Here is a 19003-nt window from a genome sequence, read left to right as displayed (position 1 = left end):
GGCCGCGAACTCGTGCGAGTTACCTCAAGGTTGAGTATGGGCGCCGCCATTTTGTTTGCGTGACGTATTTCCGTTTCCGCCCGCTATGTGTAATCTCGCGCGACTCGCGCCTTGCGAATACAAGTTCGCACGAGTTCGCGAGAGAAATCGCGTGCGAACTTACTTACGCGCACGTGGTCGGGCCGCCATCTTGTTTTTCATTCATTCTATGTGTCTGGGTATGGTGTTTCTATCCTCTGTATATCTCTGCCATCCTTTGCTTGTTTTAATATTTTGTTGATCTATTTAACTTATTTTCTATCCCTCTATTTTTCTAGATCTATATTTTTGTGTTTTAGGCTACTTTTGTTTACTTTTGAACTACTTTTTTAAACTTTTATTTCCTTCTTCCCTACTCTTATTCTTTTTCATTTTTTCTCTTCTCTTTACTGCTAACACCTGCCCAGAACATGGTGAAGACAGCTGTCAAGCTGCCCAAGACGGGCACCGCAGCCCGTGCCCGGCTCCCGTGTGGTCGCTTGAGGGCGGAAATGGTGGTGCCCCGGGAGATCTTCAGCCCTGAGGAGGTGGGCGCACTTGTTTTTTATGTGCAGCGCCGTCTCCCCAGGACCATCGCGGCAGGCGGCAGGATCGCTGCTGGTTACACCAGGAGCGACGGAAGCGACGGAAGCGGTGGGGGCAGGTGTGCCGGGCCCTTTTTAAGATCACGGGGGTCCAGCGCACCTACAATCAAGTCACCCACCGCTGGACCGACATCCTGGACCGAGAGCGTGACCTGCTAGACTTGCTGGGAGTGGAGGTCCCCGGGCTTGGTGAGTAGTAGTAGCAATTTTTTCATTACTCACTACTCTGTTTTTTCTCCTGCTCTATGTGGCTGTGTTATATTGCAAATGTTTGCTTTAACTTTTTTACAAAGAGCAATATGCTGCTGGTGATTACATTGATAGGAGAGGTAAATTACTATTTCAAAATCTTCTGTGCATTTCAGGTGCACTGTTCTCCTTCTCTGTGCCGGTGCCACTGCTTATTTGTTTTCTATTTTGTGTTCATTTAATTGGGCTGAGTAATGTATGAGTGTATTTTACAGAACTGCGTAATGCTAGACACAAAGGGGCAGATTTACAAGCCCCTTGTTCCACGTTTACAGTGCCTTACCTGACGCACAGCGACGTAAACGTGGCGCATCCCTGCGAGTCATGTACAACGTGATGCATCTAAGGAGATGCGCCAAGTGAAGGCCTGGGCCTGCGCCACAATGGGTGCGTTCCCACGCAGGGGGGGGTGGGGGGTGGGGGGTGCCGGTCAGGAAGATGTGTGCCTCGCAAAAGTGCCTGCGTGAAATCTACAAGATTTAACGCAGGCACTTCCGCGACGCTGCTATGTCAATTCTTTATGCCTGCTTCCTTGAAGCAGGCGTAAGGACTGATGCGGTATGTTGAGTATTATTGGGCAGCCCTGAGCACTGCTATAGTTGCATCGCGCCCGCGACGCGACTCTAGAGATGCGCCCCTATTTCGTCACGAGATGCGTCACGCATCTGCCTACCCTTGCGCCAGGGTTTGCCGCATTGTAATAGCGGCGCATCTGCCGTGACGCAAGGTTAGTTTTGCGTTACGCATTTGTTCTGGTGCACATCTGGAGGTGTCCAGCTCAGAACTCGTAAGTATGCCCCTAAGTGTCAGATTAGCAATTACCTGCGCATCCCTGCAAAGTGTGCGGCACGCCAGCACCACCCATGATGCGCCGTATTTACAATGCGGCACACCATGGTCCCAAAACGTCACCGAAGCGTTACGCATCGGTGCCGTAAAGGCGGTTCATTGATGGAGTTGCGTTGCAACGATGGCGCAGCTCCAGCAATGCTGCGTCAAGCCGTAAGTCTGCTTCATGCAGGCGCAGGGTTTCAGTGACGCATCATTGTCCTAAATGACTGATTGAAATTTGATATATTCCCCATAACCACTTTTAGCATGCGTTCCTGCGCAGGAACGCCCTCCCTTGCGATGGAATGCTCCCTAATGGCGCAGGGTTTTAGAATGGGATGCATCTCCCATATGCGTCATGTTGTTAATATACGCCACACCATGGCGCCTCTCTTGTTGTGGCGCTGCGTCACAAAATTGACGCAAGAATGGAGCAAAAGAGCTGCAAGGGGCTTGTAAATCTGCCCCTAGAGTAGAGGCTCAGGTGCAGTCCTTCCTTTGTAGCCCTCTTTTTGGATGAAATAGTAGGTTCTTGTTCTTTCTAAATGTTTGATTTGGTTGACAAGGACATCGGCAAGCAGCAATCATCAATGTTTTCTGTTATTTCTTTCATGTTGTACGTCAGGTCCGCCCAGGGGCAAGCGGACCGAAAAATCTGATGCAGCAGTGGCTCCAAAGGAGGAGGATGCAGGCCAGGGCGGCGAGTGCTCCTTTGCTGGCCCCAGTAAGTTTTCATTTAAATATAGAGGACCTATTGTTGTCCAAGCATTCCTAATTTAATTGTTTCGAAATAGTGTTTAGATAGGAGCAAAATCAATAATCCTACTGTTGCAGGGACAAATCTCCACAAACCGAACTATGGACACCAAAGACCAGAGTAATAATATTTCAGAGTGGCGTGTTTGGCACACTGTATAAATAAACCTGGTAGTGTCAGCAACACAGACTCCTCCTTGCAAAAATTGCAAAACTTTTCGCTCAGTCACTCTAGTCTGGACTCTCTGGAGGACTAAAAACCACAGAGTCAATTCAAGTTTAAAAGCTTTATTAAAAGTTTAAGTAAACACATATATTAAAATAAAGTTAGTTGGAAATGGAAAAGTGCTTGGTGCTGAGTTGATGAGTACTGGATTGGTACACATTTCTTGTGGTCGAGCCGAGCTTTCACCTGGTTTGAAGTTGATGTTCCTCTTGTCCTTAGAAGTCCAGTTTCTGTCTGTTCAGAGAAAAATAGTGTGTGTTAAAATTAAGCAAGCATTCAACAATTGTGACAAAAAAATGAAGCAAGACAACAGCTTTCCCTGGAAGGAGGGACATTTTTACTTTAGACTAGAGTAGACAGTCAATTAATTTTTCTGTTGTTTTCACATTTTTTCATTCATAGACCAAATACTAGTGGAGTGGTGTAATCTAACATTCTTAAATCTACTTTGTAGGTGGAACATCTGGTGGCGGGGCCAGCTCGGATGTGGTGGTCATCAGTGACTCGGAGTCCGAGGGTCAATCTGGGGAGGAGGCGGCGCTAGAGGAGTCGGACCAAGAGCAAGAAGTACAGACTATGAGGAAGGAGACGGTGGCGGTGGCGAGTACAGGTAAGCTGGATCATGGAGGTACTATCTGACTCTTAGATAGGATATGATGTGTATTCAGTGGTGGCCCAGTGACAAATTACAATATGGTAATTACAGCAGGCTGGGACCGACAGACAGATAGAGGCAGAGACAGAGAGAGAGGAAGACAGAAGGAGAGAGAGAGAGGGAGGGAGCCAGAGGGAGGGTGAGGGAGGGAGACAGAGAGAGAGAGACAGCGAGGTAGAGGGAGACAAAGGGAGACAGAAAGAGGGAGACAGAGAGAGAGAGAGAGAGAGAGAGAGAGGGAGGGAAACAGACATATCGCCTGGGCCTGGTGCAGATGATACGGTTGCTGGTGTGGTTAACGGCTCAGAGGAAAAATCACTCACTTCTGCCAGATCTCTTTCATATGAAAGAGCACCAAACCAAGGATACAAGTGAGTTGTGGGAAGGGAAATGGTGATTCAAGCGCCCCTCCCTGCGGACGCCCATGATACTGGCCTGAATAGTTTTGTACTGCCCTGGCTAGTTGCTAGTTGTACTGTGACACAACTTCCTGCTGAATCATTTTGTGTTAATCATATTCTTAAAGAGCATTGGTTACAGATTATGTCTTTCTTTCTTCATATAGTTGGCAATACTAAAACCTCCAAACCAACGAGGAGTATGCTGGCTGTACTGGCCCGGCAACGGAGGCTGGAAGCAACTGTTGCGGAATATCGGCGACTGGTGGAACTGGAGGGGGACGACACGCACTCCAGTGCATCAAACCTAACAACATCTACATCCTCCTCTGTTACCCCACGTTCTGCCGGTAAGCACAGTGCTCCAGCGAACCGGAGCCGTGCCGGAAGACGCCACCGCCGAGCAGCAAAAGCTGCACCTCGCAGCACTGTTAAAGGTCGCTTGCGCCGTGCACTCTGCAGAGTGTCCGACCTAGAGGCGGAGGTCCAGAAATGGCACAAATATCAGAATGTGGTGGAGGGCCTCGGCCTAGATCAAGCCATCCTCCAAGAAAAATATGATGCCCTGGCCCTAAAGCATGATGCCCTGGAGGCCAAACTTAACAGCTTGCATCCCTAGAGTGTCCCTTGTCCCTTTTTTTGAGACTTTTGGGGGGTGGGAATTGGGAGTTGGGTTTTTTGGGGACTTTTGAGGACTATTTATTTGTTGGGGTTAGGAAGGGTCTTGCGGGAGATTATTTTGTTAGGGATATAAATATACTTTTTCAAACTTTATCTGAGCATACCTGTTTTTTTACTACTTTTGAGCTGGGTGGGTGGTGGTTTTGCAGTAATTTCATTTAACTGAACACTATCATCGTGTTGGTTCACGTGCAATAGGCCAAATGTTTTCCAAAGTAAATGCCTTTCACAGAGTTTGATAATTCTTGAGGCCTAGGACTTTGCTGCTAGTACCACTGTCACTCTCTCGCCTCTCCGAATACTCCATTATACTACCTCCCATCCAAACGCTTATCTTACCTGTAATTTGTGTTTGAGGGCTGGCTCCACCTGGAATTCACAGAGTCCCACTCCTAAAGTGTTCTGCAGCAGGGCCACAACTGGAGTTTCCCGGCGTGGATTTTCTGCAAATCAAAAGCAATCAACATTAGAAATGTGGCAGCGGTGCTCACACAACCCTAAAACCTAGAAGCCCCACAGACAGCACCCCTGAGACAGGCAAGCGAGCAATAATAACGCCTACACGTTCACGTGCAATAGGCCAAATGTTTTCCAAAGTAAATGACTGTCACAGAGTTTGATAATTCTTGAGGCCTAGGACTTTGCTGCTAGTACCACTGTCACTCTCTCGCCTCTCCGAATACTCCATTATACTACCTCCCATCCAAACGCTTATCTTACCTGTAATTTGTGTTTGAGGGCTGGCTCCACCTGGAATTCACAGAGTCCCACTCCTAAAGTGTTCTGCAGCAGGGCCACAACTGGAGTTTCCCGGCGTGGATTTTCTGCAAATCAAAAGCAATCAACATTAGAAATGTGGCAGCGGTGCTCACACAACCCTAAAACCTAGAAGCCCCACAGACAGCACCCCTGAGACAGGCAAGCGAGCAATAATAACGCCTACACGTTCACGTGCAATAGGCCAAATGTTTTCCAAAGTAAATGACTGTCACAGAGTTTGATAATTCTTGAGGCCTAGGACTTTGCTGCTAGTACCACTGTCACTCTCTCGCCTCTCCGAATACTCCATTATACTACCTCCCATCCAAACGCTTATCTTACCTGTAATTTGTGTTTGAGGGCTGGCTCCACCTGGAATTCACAGAGTCCCACTCCTAAAGTGTTCTGCAGCAGGGCCACAACTGGAGTTTCCCGGCGTGGATTTTCTGCAAATCAAAAGCAATCAACATTAGAAATGTGGCAGCGGTGCTCACACAACCCTAAAACCTAGAAGCCCCACAGACAGCACCCCTGAGACAGGCAAGCGAGCAATAATAACGCCTACACGTTCACGTGCAATAGGCCAAATGTTTTCCAAAGTAAATGACTGTCACAGAGTTTGATAATTCTTGAGGCCTAGGACTTTGCTGCTAGTACCACTGTCACTCTCTCGCCTCTCCGAATACTCCATTATACTACCTCCCATCCAAACGCTTATCTTACCTGTAATTTGTGTTTGAGGGCTGGCTCCACCTGGAATTCACAGTGGGGGACTCATCAACGTTAAGTAAGTTTCTTCATTGTGCAGAATCCAGGCATCAGCATTATGGGTAATGGATAGGGTGAGTCTGGAGGAGGAGGAGGACTCAGGATAGACGACCAGGACTGAGTTCTTGTCAACTAACTGTTGTGAACCTGAGGAATGCTGCGGCATCAAAATCAAGACAGTTCTGTTGCTGGGCTTGTTGTTTTATTGGTTGATTACAGTTTTGTTGGAAATGTGATGAAGCACTTGCTAAAGAAAGACAGACACACAGGAATAAAAGTGAATAAGGAGGACTATTTACAATTAATGAATGATTGAGTCATTTTCAGAACTCGCTGTCAGGGAAGCAGAACTCGTCCTCATACTCTGCTAAATCATCAGTCGGGGTTACTTCTGGTAACTGAGGAGAACTTTCCTCAGGTAGGGCGGTGTCCTCTTCTTCCTGCGTGCATTCTCATACTCTGTAATCTGGTGGTATGAAGTGCTGGTTCATCTTTATCAAGGTGAGCCGCTCCACATTTGCGGGCAAGAGGCGGGACCTTTTGGAAGTCACAATGCCACCAGCAGAACTAAAAACACGTTCTGAGGACACGCTTGCGAGTGGGCAAGACAAGTAATTGATAGCCAGGTTGGTGAGCTCTCGCCATATTTTTCTTTTCCCATGCCAATACGCCAATGGGTCCTCAGTAATATTGACCTCTGTTGAGTCATCCAGATAGGCCTGCACCATTGAAAGAATGTCCTCCCGGATTCCTGTACTTTGCACTTCTGTGTCTTTTCTAGGACCAGGAAACCCTAGCTGAGTTAGCCAACTCGCTTCTGACATATCGCATGCGCCTGGTGCAGATGATACTGTTGCTGGTGTGGTTAACGGCTCAGAGGGAAAGTCACTCACTTCTGCCACAGGCACAGATGCAGAAGGGCTTTTTTGGGACGCCTGATGGCCTGCTGATTCACTAGTAGTACTGTCTTCTCCTACAGTTTCCTTCCGCTCTCTTTCAAAACGAATGGCTGACTGAGCTAGCCAACCTTTGTACTCTGTAACATCCGATGTTTCAAAAGGAATTATTACTTTGCCAAACAATGGCTTTTTGTAACGTGGATCCAGAATAGTAGCACAAATGTAGTGCTGTTGTTTCTTGATATTTACAAGCCGTTCATTGCTAACTAGGTGTTGTAATAATCTCTGCGCCAACTCATGTGCTTCGTTCTTTCCAGCATCTTTTAATTGTGAAGACACCACCTTGACTTGGTGCTCGAGCTTCAGCAACAGTGGGATAGCTTTGCTCAAAGAACAGTCCTCCCTGCTGACGTCACGCGTGAAGACCTCAAAAGGACGAAGCATGTCTGTCAGGCTTTTAACTAGCTGCCATTGCTCCACCGCTAGCATCATTTCTGTCGTATCACCACCCAGGTTGTAGAAATACTCATTGACTACTGGAAACAGCTCATGCAGACGCTCAAGCATGTAGAAGGTTGAGTTCCAACGTGTTGCCACCTCCTGGATAAGTGCTTTCACTGGCATTCTACGTTCATTTTGCTTGCGCCTCAGCTCCTTCCGGGCCTTAAAAGAATGGTTGAAATGTGTGCATATTCTTCTGCAGATTGTCAGTGTTTTGTCGACTGCAAGTTCTTTTTTCAAAAAATTTTGCACAACAAGGTTGATACAGTGCGCCAAACACGGCACTCTGAAATAGAAACCGTCCGCCATGGCCCTAACTACATTACTGCCATTATCTGTAGAAACATAACCAACCTTGCAATGTCTTGGGCGCAGCCATTGCAAGACCTTTTTGTTAAAGTCAGCCAAAATGTTGACTGCAGTATGACTTTTCTCCATGCCAAACATGGCTAATGTTGCATGTTTACGAGCACCCTTAAAAATCTCGATCAAGTCACCACCTGCATTTATCTGTTTTGTAACCCCTGAAAAAGAGACCCAGTGTGCAGTGATGCACATGTAATCAAGGGCTTGGCAACTGGTCCACATGTCTGCTGTCAGGTGTATAGTGTGAACAGCACTCTTCTGCAAAGCTGCCCCCACCAACTCAAGCACCTCTTTGTGTAGTGCTGGAACAGCAACCCTGGCAAAATAGTACCGGCTAGGAACCTTCCATTTAGGGGCCAATGTTGCCACGAGTTCAAGGAAACCCACACCTTCGACAAACGAAAAAGGGAGAAGGTCCACCGCTAGCATTTTTGCCAGCTTAGTGTTATAGAGGCGTACAGTTGGGTGGTTGCGTTGAAATTGCGCATCTGAGGAGAACATGGCTGAAATGGTGCGCTGGACAAATTTACGGGATGATGCTGATGCCTTCTTCGACCCACTTCTGATCAGTGTTGACATTTTCCGCATTGGTGTGTCTCCCAGACTCTCAGTGTGCCTGCTATGTGTTACGGAGGGTGTGGTGCTGCCAGGGGTACTGGGTGCAACCGGACACATGTCTGACGCTTCTTCTACCTCCCCATCATCTTCAGATGAAACACCTACTATGGGTATATTTTGGCCACTTGCCCTTTGGGATCGCTTTCCCTTGACGTTTGCTAGGTGCGGAAACCATTCGACAGCGTGCTTTCTTTCAAGATGACCTATCTGGCCTCCGGTTCCATAGTTGGTACCAGTCTTACCACGGCTAACGCTAGTCTTACAAATGCAACAAACGGCTATGTTATCATATTTTTCATGGACACTAAAAAAGTTGCAAACTGGGGACTGGAAACTTCTGGTTTTGCCGCACGAGGTGATACTGCTGCCAATGCCAGATGAAGCAGTGGTGGATGAGCTTTGCAGACATCTACTGGGTTGTGCAATTATTGCAGCAACCTTACTTGAGGGAGTCGAGCTGTATGGAGTCCCCCTCTGGGGAGAAAATATGGGAGCTGTAGGTTTTGTTGAACTTGTGGTACTACTTGACTGCGTTGGTGGTGCTACCAGTGGCACGTCGCCAGGGTCACGCTCAGCATGACGTCGGGATAGGGTGTAAATGTCTGTCTGCTGCATGGCCGGTGTGGCTGGACTGACATGTGTGATGAATAGATCATTGCTGTCATCCTCTTCAACAACATCAGAATGCACCACTTCATCAAGTCGGACGTTCGGATCCATAAGTATGAGCTTTCCGGGGCCCTTCCTTTTAACATGTGATACCTTTCGCAGCTCATGGTGTGCCTCCCTCTCAGACGTCAGAGATGGTTGCCAATCTAGATCCAGATCATCATCTGATGGAGCGGGGCTTGAAGAGGAACTTCTACACACCCTCCTTGATCTTTTCCTTGCTGGGGAGCTGGGAGAAAATGAATCATCAGGAGGAGTGGCTTCGTCTTCCTGACATGATACCCCGGCTCCAAAGTCAATTTCCTCCTGTGCCCCTACTTCTGGAAGAACAACCATTGTGGGCACTTGCACCGCTCCATGCGCCGCTACATGGGCATCTTCTCTGACCTCTACTTGCAAGTCTCCATGGACCTCTCCTTCTCGGCCTTCTCCTTCTCGGCCTTCTCCTTCTCGGCCTTCTCCTTCTCGGCCTTCTCCTTCTCGGCCTTCTCCTTCTCGGCCAGCTCCTTCTCGGCCTTCTCCTTCTCGGCCTTCTCCTTCTCGGCCTTCTCCTTCTCGGACAGCTCCTTCTCGGACAGCTCCTTCTCGGACAGCTCCTTCTCGGACAGCTCCTTCTCGGACAGCTCCTTCTTGGACAGCTCCTTGCGCATGTACTTCTGCTTGTACTAGTAGCCCATGCAGTTGTTGTTGCGGCTTTGGTTGTTGAATAGTACTTGTGAGATGAGTTACAACCTGTGTTGATGGTGTGCTGCTACTTTCTTGCGAGGAACCAACATCACTGGTCGTTGGTGATTCAACAACTAAACAGGCTACCTGTGCAGCACTCATGGTGGGCCTTTGTTTTTTTTGTTGTTGTTGCCCAAAAAATGTATTGGTTGAGCCACCAGTCTCCTTGGTAAGTGGTGCCACTTGCTTCTTCTTCTCCTTAGTAGAGACATCTTTATTGCAAGAGGACCTACGGGCACCTCTTTTTGGAGCCATCTTCTTCAGATGTCGGAACAACAGGCCGCAGCAGCACTTCTTCCTGGCACTGATGCTCAACGATGATGCGGAGTTTTGTGCACCTAAACGCAAACGAAGACAGAGGAACATCAGTAAATATAAATGTTGCATATGTAGCGCTTGAATAAACAGTTTGCAAGTAGGCATTTATGAATACACACGTGCACACTGCACACCACCACACAATATGGAAATTTCAAAATTAGGATTTGCTAAATTTTTGGGAAACAGGAATTTAACATTGATCCAAGAGAGCAAACACACAGAGGGTTGTACTTTCATGTACCCCTGACTCCGCCTGGGCACAATGGGTGAAAGCAAGGCACAATGGGTGCAGGCCTATGTCTCAAAGCTCACTGCCTGCCTTCAAAATGGCCGCTTGACCCCCCCATCCACATGGCCAGGACCATGCCTCAAAATGGCCACCACCAACATAGCCAGCACCCAACCCCTACTCCAAAAAGTCAAAAAACACAACACAAATCAAATCACCACAATTCAATGCCATCCATCCATTTTCAGAAGGCTTATGCTGCCTGCTGGTGGTTTTTCGGTGCAAAATTGCAATTTTTACAATTTCGCGAGTGCGAGATTGTTGCTTCACGGTGCGAACGTGGCAAAAACCCGCAAAACCCGCGAACAGACCGATTCTGGGCCCCCCTGGGCATAATGGATGACATCAGAGCACAGTGGGTGCAGGCCTATGGCACAAAGCACACAAACTGGCTTACAAATGGCCCCTAGACCCCCACCCACACGGGACCAGACAATAAAATGGCCCCCACCCACATTGCAAGCCCCCAACACCACCCCAAAAAGTCCTAAAACACTCAAAAATCAGCACAATCCAATGCCATCCATGCCCTGGCCAGAATCATGTTAAAAAAAATCAACAAAACAGTTGTATCATGCATGCACCCATAAATAAGCCTGGTGGTTTTCTATTCATGTGCAGCAGAATTGTAATTTTTACAATTTCGCGAGTGCGAGATTGTTGCTGCGCGGGACACGAGCAGTGCGAACACAAGCAAAAACACCCTCAGCTCGCGAACTTGCAGATTTTCCCCCCAAAAAGTCGAAAAAAAGCAACACACACAAAAATCACCACAAACAAACAACATCAACTTACTTCTTTGTGAAATCAAATTTCGAATCCAAAAGTAATCCAAAAGGCCTCAAATCCAAATATCCAGCAGCAACCACAAAAAGTAATCCTTCCCAGTCAAGATCGAAATCAAAGTGGCCAGGAAATGGAGGAGCTTACTGGACAGGAACAGGAAGTTGGAGACTGGGGCACTTCCTTCACCCCACCCCTATGGGAGGAGCTTGCTGGACAGGAACAGGAAGTTGGAGACTGGGCCACTTCCTTTACTAATTTTTGTACTTTCGCTAGTGCGAGATTGTTCCTGCCCGCGCCGCGGACCGCGAGCAGCGCGAGCAGTGCGAACACAAACAAAAAATCCGCTTCGCGCGGATTTTGCGTATTCTCGCCGCATCCGCGAGAGTTCGCGGATTGCGGATTCTCCGAAAATACGAAAAATCCGCGAGCGTAACGGATTTTACGCCCATGCTTAGTGCACAGTTTCTTTGCCTAATAAGCTTGGGAGGAAACATGCCTCTCAGCGAATCTCTTCTAGGGCACTGCGTTCTTGCACCAGTGGAGACTGCAATCCTTAGCACAGGAAGAGATATGACAGGGCAGCTGAGAAACCATTATTAAAGGTCTCATTGCCCACACTGTATGGACATCTCTAGTATAGCTGTAACCAGAAGAATGTGCATGGTCTGTCATATAATCCTTCTTATTACTTGTACTGTGGTTATTTTTCCCCAAACCAAGATGGAGATCTGTGGTTACTTTGATGCAATATCCTATTCCATTAATATTTAAGGCAGCTAGGGTCTAAAAAGCACGCATATTAGAAGAGCATTTTTCTGGCATTCATCACCATCAAATGTGGGTGGGCCTCTCTGTTTTTAGAGTTTTAAACAATCTGCTATTCCACTAGCTTCAACCCTTTACCAGGAATTTAATCTATCATTACTAACTATTTTTTCTGCCTATTTTTCTTTTATTGGTATTCTTCTTAGCTGACAAGACCCTTGTCTGCTCACATGGTATTATCATTGCAGGGTGAAACCGTGGCTACTGAAAGAGGTCACTCTTTCCTTTGGCAATCCAAAAGAGCGAATGACAGATGACTGTTACATGCAACCCTTGACGCAGGAAACCAACATAGTCAAGGAAGCCAACCAATCTCGTGTAACGTGCTAATCTCAAAGTCTACTCTATGTACTGTATTGTAGACAAAAGGTTTTAACAACAGACAGCTAAAACTGCCTGCTGGCAAGATTTAGAAAGAGGCACCAAACAAATGAGGAAAGATTGGATAAAACAGATGAGAAAACTAGCATGTGTGGCATTAGAAAAAATAGACTAAGGCAAAAGCAGAGAAACCCAAACAAAGAAAATAGAGACAGAGAAGGAAAGCGGGTTGGGAGAAAAAATTGGCCTAAATTATAAATGAGTAGGGTACAGGAAAGGAGGAAACAAGTGAGAATCAGGAAAAAAAGTCTGCCTATTTTGACAGGAGAAAATTGAGCAAGGGTACAGAGGGGAGTTAACAAAATCATGACTTGCGAAGATTAGCAAGTTCTACAACCAAAAGGAACAAAAGATCAGGGTGAGGAGGGAGTAAGAAAATCGAACTGACAATTTTACAGCTCATGTATTTTGATAGTCTCTTCTGTTTGAAAAAGCTCTGAAAAATGCATTAAATGTGTAGCAGACGTAGAACATTCCACACAGAGAAATTATGCAAAGTGCAATATAATTACTTAAAATGAGCCCATTTTTGCAGCAGGAGTGAAATGTCAGGCACATCAGAAATGACTGATTGATTTAGCATGAGTGAATGCTATTTCTAAATTATAATAAGCTACTGTGTCCTTCACCCTTAATGTCATTTTTTCCTGTTACTTTTCCTAAGTGAAAACAGAGATGAGAGCTGGATGACGTGCAATACCAACTCTTTGTCTTAAACTAAGCCCCTGGGATTTGGGGGATTTAATGTTCATAAACGATCCAGGTCTAAACAGCTGGCATAATTGGGTTTGCTTCAGTATGTTTGCAGTATGAGAAAGGTCCTGTTATTTGGGCTTCCGACAGAGATTCAATCAATCAATCAATCAATCAGAACATTTGTAAAGCGCACTACCTACCCGTGAGGGCCTCAAGGCACTGTTTTTTTTTTAGGATAGATTAGGATATCTTGGTCTCTCCAGATTGTTCATCAAAGTTTTTGAAAGGGTCTTTGGCTGTTAGACTTCTTTGTAGGTTAGTGCATCTCAGTGGTTTATCGGTGTTGCATGCATGGTGTTACAGTTTAAATCCTGTTCTGAAGGTCCTCCTGGCTCCAGTTGTTTTGTAGTTTACTCATCTGGATGGGGCGGGAGTTCCAACTTTTGCTGTCTTGGATTCAGAAGGAACGTCCACCATGACACAATCATCCTCAGCAACATTCTCTCCCTTGCAGTTGAGCTCTGGGTATCCCATTCCCCTGTTTTTGTATGTGGAATATCTGAAACGCTTCCTTCTTTATAGATATATCCTATAGAAACATTATTATTATTATTATTATTTAATTCTTTTTATTAACCAGTTGCTTAATACACATCAATATACATTATCAATACAGGCTGAAATAGGGCACCCTTAGTTTAGGAAGTAGGTCCATTACCTACAATTAAATCTCACAATTCATAGCCAATCATCTTGAGCATTAATCCCTTCCATTTTAACAATGCTCCGGCTCCAATGTCATTAACTTCTATACTTTTCCCACAGAGTCCAGATATAGAAACATTTTTATACTGTGATTATTCAATTTAATGGTACTCAATTCAATAGCCCGGGAGGTGTCAAAGGCTGAGTCTGTTAGGATTTGAACTCTTGACCTTCATATCATGCAGATGGCAGTGGCAACAGTTTACTCAATGTAGCATTTCGCCATCTTGCACCTCAAACCTCTTAATTCCTTATTATTATTCTAATTCTTCTAGGTTATGCCCTCTATTCCTTGGTTCTTTAATTGTTGCTCCACTGTAAGCACTGTATATATATTTCTCTCTATAGAAGACTTATGATTTGCTCAACATCCAAATCACATGAATTATGTTTACACTAATATTTACTTATAATTTCATGCTAATTTGTATTGCTTGCATGAGTTTTGTGGTGCACTCTGTCACCCTCAGGGACATACCTGGTACGTGATGTGCAAAGCCCCAAATGGATGTTTGTCACAATATCGAGCGGCAGGAATTGCCCTTTAACAACAGACACTGCAGGATATCAACTAAAAATGCATTGTCAAGTTTCGTTTAGGTAGGTATAGATAGGTAAGTATAGATTTACTGTTCTTAACTTCACATCTGTGTATCGTCACTGTACACTTGGGGACATATTTATGACCCGGTTTGAGTCTCTCTTGTACCACGTGATGGGGTGCAAGAACCCCACAAACCTTAAGTCATATTTTTGAGGGTTTGAATGGCTCCAAAAATATGGAGCAACGTAACGCAGCACACATTGCTGTGTTGCATTACTCTGCCCTGGGTAGGCTTTCCATGGGGATTGTGTGGATGTTCCCACGGAACTCCCAATGTTTTTGACGCATTCCCAGATTTACAATACCGTGTAAACCTGGGAATGCACCAAAAAGATACACCTTCCCAGGGAGGGGAACCGAGGAGAAATATGTGTATTTCTCCTTGTTTCTTTATCTTTCTATGTATGCTGCATTCTGCAGCACACATAGAAAGAGGAAAAAGGCTCTCAGGTTTGTTTTTGTGCATGAAGGTGCCCCTTTCCTGCACAAAAACAATCCTCCCTACAAGACAGGTATCCTTGCACCACGGTGCAAGGTTGTCTGCGTTAGCTCTAGGCTGCCAAAATGGTGCAAGGGCAGGAGGAAAAGGACAGGAACACGCTGTATTGGATAAATACGGCGCATCCCTGCCCTTTCCCTGTGACGCAGGGCAGCGCAGCAAGGTGACTTACTGCGCTGTCCTGTGTCACTTAAGCCGTAAATTGTCTTCATTGTCAAGGTACATACATAGAATGAAGAACACCAAGGGGTATTTTTATGTAGGTTTTGCATCACACTTGAGCCATGCCTGGAGGCGCAAGGGCGAGGCAAAATGTAAATAAGATTTATCAAGCCATGCAAGGCCACATTGCGTGGCCCTGAGTGGCTTGGATAAATCCAGAGTAACGCAACGCAGCACAAATTGCTGCATTGCATTACTCTGCCCTGGGAAGGTGGTCCATGGGTGGAGTGTGGGTGTTTCCACGCATCCACCCTTGGATTCTGAAACATTCCCAGATTTACAAATGCTGATAGACCTGAGAATGCCTGAGAATGCTACGCCATCCCAGGTGAAGTGTAACGATGAAACATATCTGTATTTCTCCTCGTTACTTCCTCTTTCCATGTGTGCCGCATTCTGCAGCACACAAGGAAAGAGGAAAATGCCTCAGGGGATTATTTTTGTACAGTAAGGTGGGACCACCGGCGTAACGAAAAGTGAGGGGGCCTCCCTGCACGGTACTCAGGGGGGCCTCCTCCGGGCTCAATCAGGAGCTCTCCCGGCCAGAGTTCAGTGCCGAAGGGGGCCCTTTGGAGCTAGGGGCCCCACCGCACCGCGTGGGCTGCGGGAGCCTGTGTTACGCCCCTGGGTGGGACTCCTACGCAAAAACAATCCTGCTCATAGCGCAGGCACCCTTGCATCATGGAGCAAGGGCGCCTGTGGCGCTAGGCAGAGCTTGGCGTTTCAGCGCTGGGAAATGACAGGAATGTCCCATATATTGTTAAGTACAGCACATCCCTGCCCTTTCTCTATTACGCAGCGCTGCGTGATATCTTTGTAAATATATACTTGCCCATATATGATTAATTTCCACGGGTATGTTAGTCGATATCCTGCGCTAGATTTTGCTGCAGGGTTATGTTAAATACTTGAAATTGTAGTTAGCCACCCTACAAATAAATTAAATACATTGGTAAGTAGAATGAGTAATAACTCTTGCGTCTACTGCCACATCACCCTGAATGCATCTTATCTCGAAAGCTGAGCAGGTTTGGGGGTGGTTACCACTCCAAGAGAGAAATAACTTTTACAACGATCTAGCACTTCATTTGAACTTCTGTATCTACTTCACACAAAGGACAAAGCTCATTATGCGAGATATGTTTTTTCAGTTCATAATGAAAATGGATGAGGATATTAATCAGCTGGCGGCATGATGGAGTGGTTGATATAACTCACCCTAGATGTGATTTGCCACCTGCCTTGATGTTCCGAGTTACAAGCGCACATAATTAATCTGATTAGTCAATGCACACATCATCAGCAAATTTGCAGTGTGACACCATAATGAAGTGTTGCATTTCTTGGTGGGAAAAAATATATATTTTTTAAGATGGATACAAAGAAGAATTCATGTGAAGCTAAGCACTGATGGCGACACATGGAATAATTGTCAGATTTTCTCAGTTGTTTCAATTCGCTTTTGCTATAGTTTTCTGCAAAATCACACCAAAAGGTGCAAGGAGCGACAGAGGGTAGATTAAAGCTATACATTGGCAACACAATATAGGTTTTTGTTTGCTTCTGAAGTTTTCTCAACACCCTAAAAATATACTGAATTAACAAGTGTGCTCATTAATGCCTTCTCCAAGTAGGTTTCAGATGTAGACGTTAATGTTATAGATACAATGCACTTATTTCAAGCGAATACTTGTGAAGAACCAAATCTAACTTTCTCCTTGGAGCATATTTTAATAATGTAATTACAGCAATTTTATTCTCAAATGTAGGCGATTCTTTTTCATTATGGATTCTAATTATGTTAGGCTATCTTGCAACACTTGAGGTGAATAATCGCACCCAAGGGCGTTATGTGCTGATAATGATGCAAAAATATTTAAAGGTTTCAAATAACATTTCACATCATCAGAGATAATTGAATGATTATGTATTCCTTTTAAATGCACCACAAGTGCTCACAGTAACCCAAACCCATCGGAGACGTGGTCTGTATACTGGTGGGTGAAGGATGGAAAACCTGGTAGCACCTTGCCCTGCAGTCTTGAAATTTTGGAGATGAAGACAAGAGCAGAGCCAGCAGCTTGCCAGGACAGCAAGGGTCTTAAGTAGCCCAGAGCCATAACCTGGCCTGATGCCAGAAGAGGGCGAAACAGAAAGAAAAAGGCTATCACCAATTCCCCGGCACCACCGGAAAGTAGCCGAGAGAACAGGCAGGAAATTGTGTGAAAACCCAATGTCCCCAGTGACGGGGGGAAGGGCCATCATTCGTGGTCCTCACTAGTATACTTTCAAATGGGCCAATAGGATGAAGGGGGGGGGGCAACAAGACAAAACAGGGGGTCAGCAACCCCCCACTACACATTCAGCAGCAGCAAACAGATGAGGAACGTGAGTGGGACAATAGCGGAATGGGTTTAGCTCATTGAGTAGTCGGTTGGACCACCAGAAGATGACTAGAGGTCATTCGGCAGGGAGAAGAATGGCGGCACCAAGGGGTCGACCAGATCAATCCAGCCTGGGCCACCACAGTGACACCGCCGCAAGCCAAGAGAGGATGGCACAGCGGGCAGAAAGAGCATGATGACATCAGCAAGCCCTGGTGGCATGATCAGAGTTGTAGTGGCCCAACAGAGGCAGAGAAAGGAGGAATAAATCCGCCATCAGGCAAGGGGCCAAAACTAGGGTAGAAACATCTCTTAGAGGGGTTAACCAGCAGGCTGGGCAACCAAACGTGGCTGGACCCAGAAGTGAAGGCCCTCCCACATACATGCCCAGTGACTACCGCCTGACGCAGCACTGCTCCCAGGAGACCAGAGGAGCACAAAGGAGCAGGTCAAGGCAGCAAAGTGACCAGATCAAGCGGAGAAGGACCAAGCCCCAACACAGGGGACTAAGTCAGACAGAAGACTGTGTGGGGCGCAAAGGTGGAAAAAGTGGAAACTCCGAGTCGTTAGAGGCTCAGAGTCGGCTAGTTTGTGGAATCTGAGCAAACACTAAAGTGTGATGTCTGAGAGCAAAGTCAGGAGGAAAGAGGCCCATAAAGAAGTAGGAATCACAACCCAGGTCATGGGGAGAGGCCTGGTGTGAAGATTTTGGGGAATCAATCAGCTGTTAATGGACTCATGGAAAAGTGTTTGTGAAAGCAGTGGAAGTGGTTGGTCCAGCTGATGGGCGCCACATGCAGAGTCTCATATGGCAGGACGCGGTACAAAAGGGGGTGGTGATGGACGGAGCATATGAACCAATCAAACACTCACACCCAGTCAAAATATCTGGGTTTGATCCATCACCGTTCTTTAGCTCTCTCTGCCACCCCAGTTCAGACATGGCTATATGCAAATCAGTCTGACCCTGTGCCTCATGGGAACAGTCCAGCCCGAACTGCCAAGCAATGCCTTCCATGGACCGAAATCAAGCTTCCGAGGACCGGTTTCTGGCATTACAGCCATCTTCAGCCCGGCTTGCTTGAATCCAGTGGCAAAGTGAGCAAGGGACTAACGTCTGAGCATACCCTGCCACACTTATGGCGGCCAAAGCGGTACAAAAGGGAGTGGTGATGGACGGAGCATATGAACCAATCAAACACTCACACCCAGTCAAAAGATCTGGGTTTGATCCATCACCGTTCTTTAGCTCACTCTGCCACCCCAGTTCAGACATGGCTGTATGCAAATCAGTCTGACCCTATGTCTCATGGGAACAGTCCAGCCCGATCTGCCAAGCAATGCCTTCCCTGGACCGGAAACAAGCTTCCGAGGACCGGTTTCTGGCATTACATCCGTCTTCAGCCCGGCTTGCTTGAATTCAGTGGCAAAGTGAGCAAGGGACTCACGTCTGAGCATACCCTGCCACACTTATGGCGGCCAAAGCGGTACAACAGGGGGTGGTGA

General features: G+C 46.5%; 1 long non-coding RNA gene across 1 annotated transcript in view; it reads right to left on the bottom strand.

Annotated features, from left to right (window-relative positions):
- Window positions 1–13560: 13560 nt before the first annotated feature.
- Window positions 13561–19003, bottom strand: part of LOC144791036 (uncharacterized) — an 800683-nt gene continuing 795240 nt past the window's right edge. The window contains exon 4 of the long non-coding RNA XR_013602281.1: window positions 13561–13612. This is a non-coding gene — a long non-coding RNA (uncharacterized LOC144791036). The remainder of the gene's footprint in view (window positions 13613–19003) is intronic.

Source organism: Lissotriton helveticus, chromosome 11, assembly GCF_964261635.1.
Source record: "Lissotriton helveticus chromosome 11, aLisHel1.1, whole genome shotgun sequence".
NCBI classification, from domain to species: Eukaryota; Metazoa; Chordata; class Amphibia; order Caudata; family Salamandridae; genus Lissotriton; species Lissotriton helveticus.
Note: the sequence above shows the minus strand (reverse complement) of the source record. Positions and strands in the feature narration are given on the sequence as shown.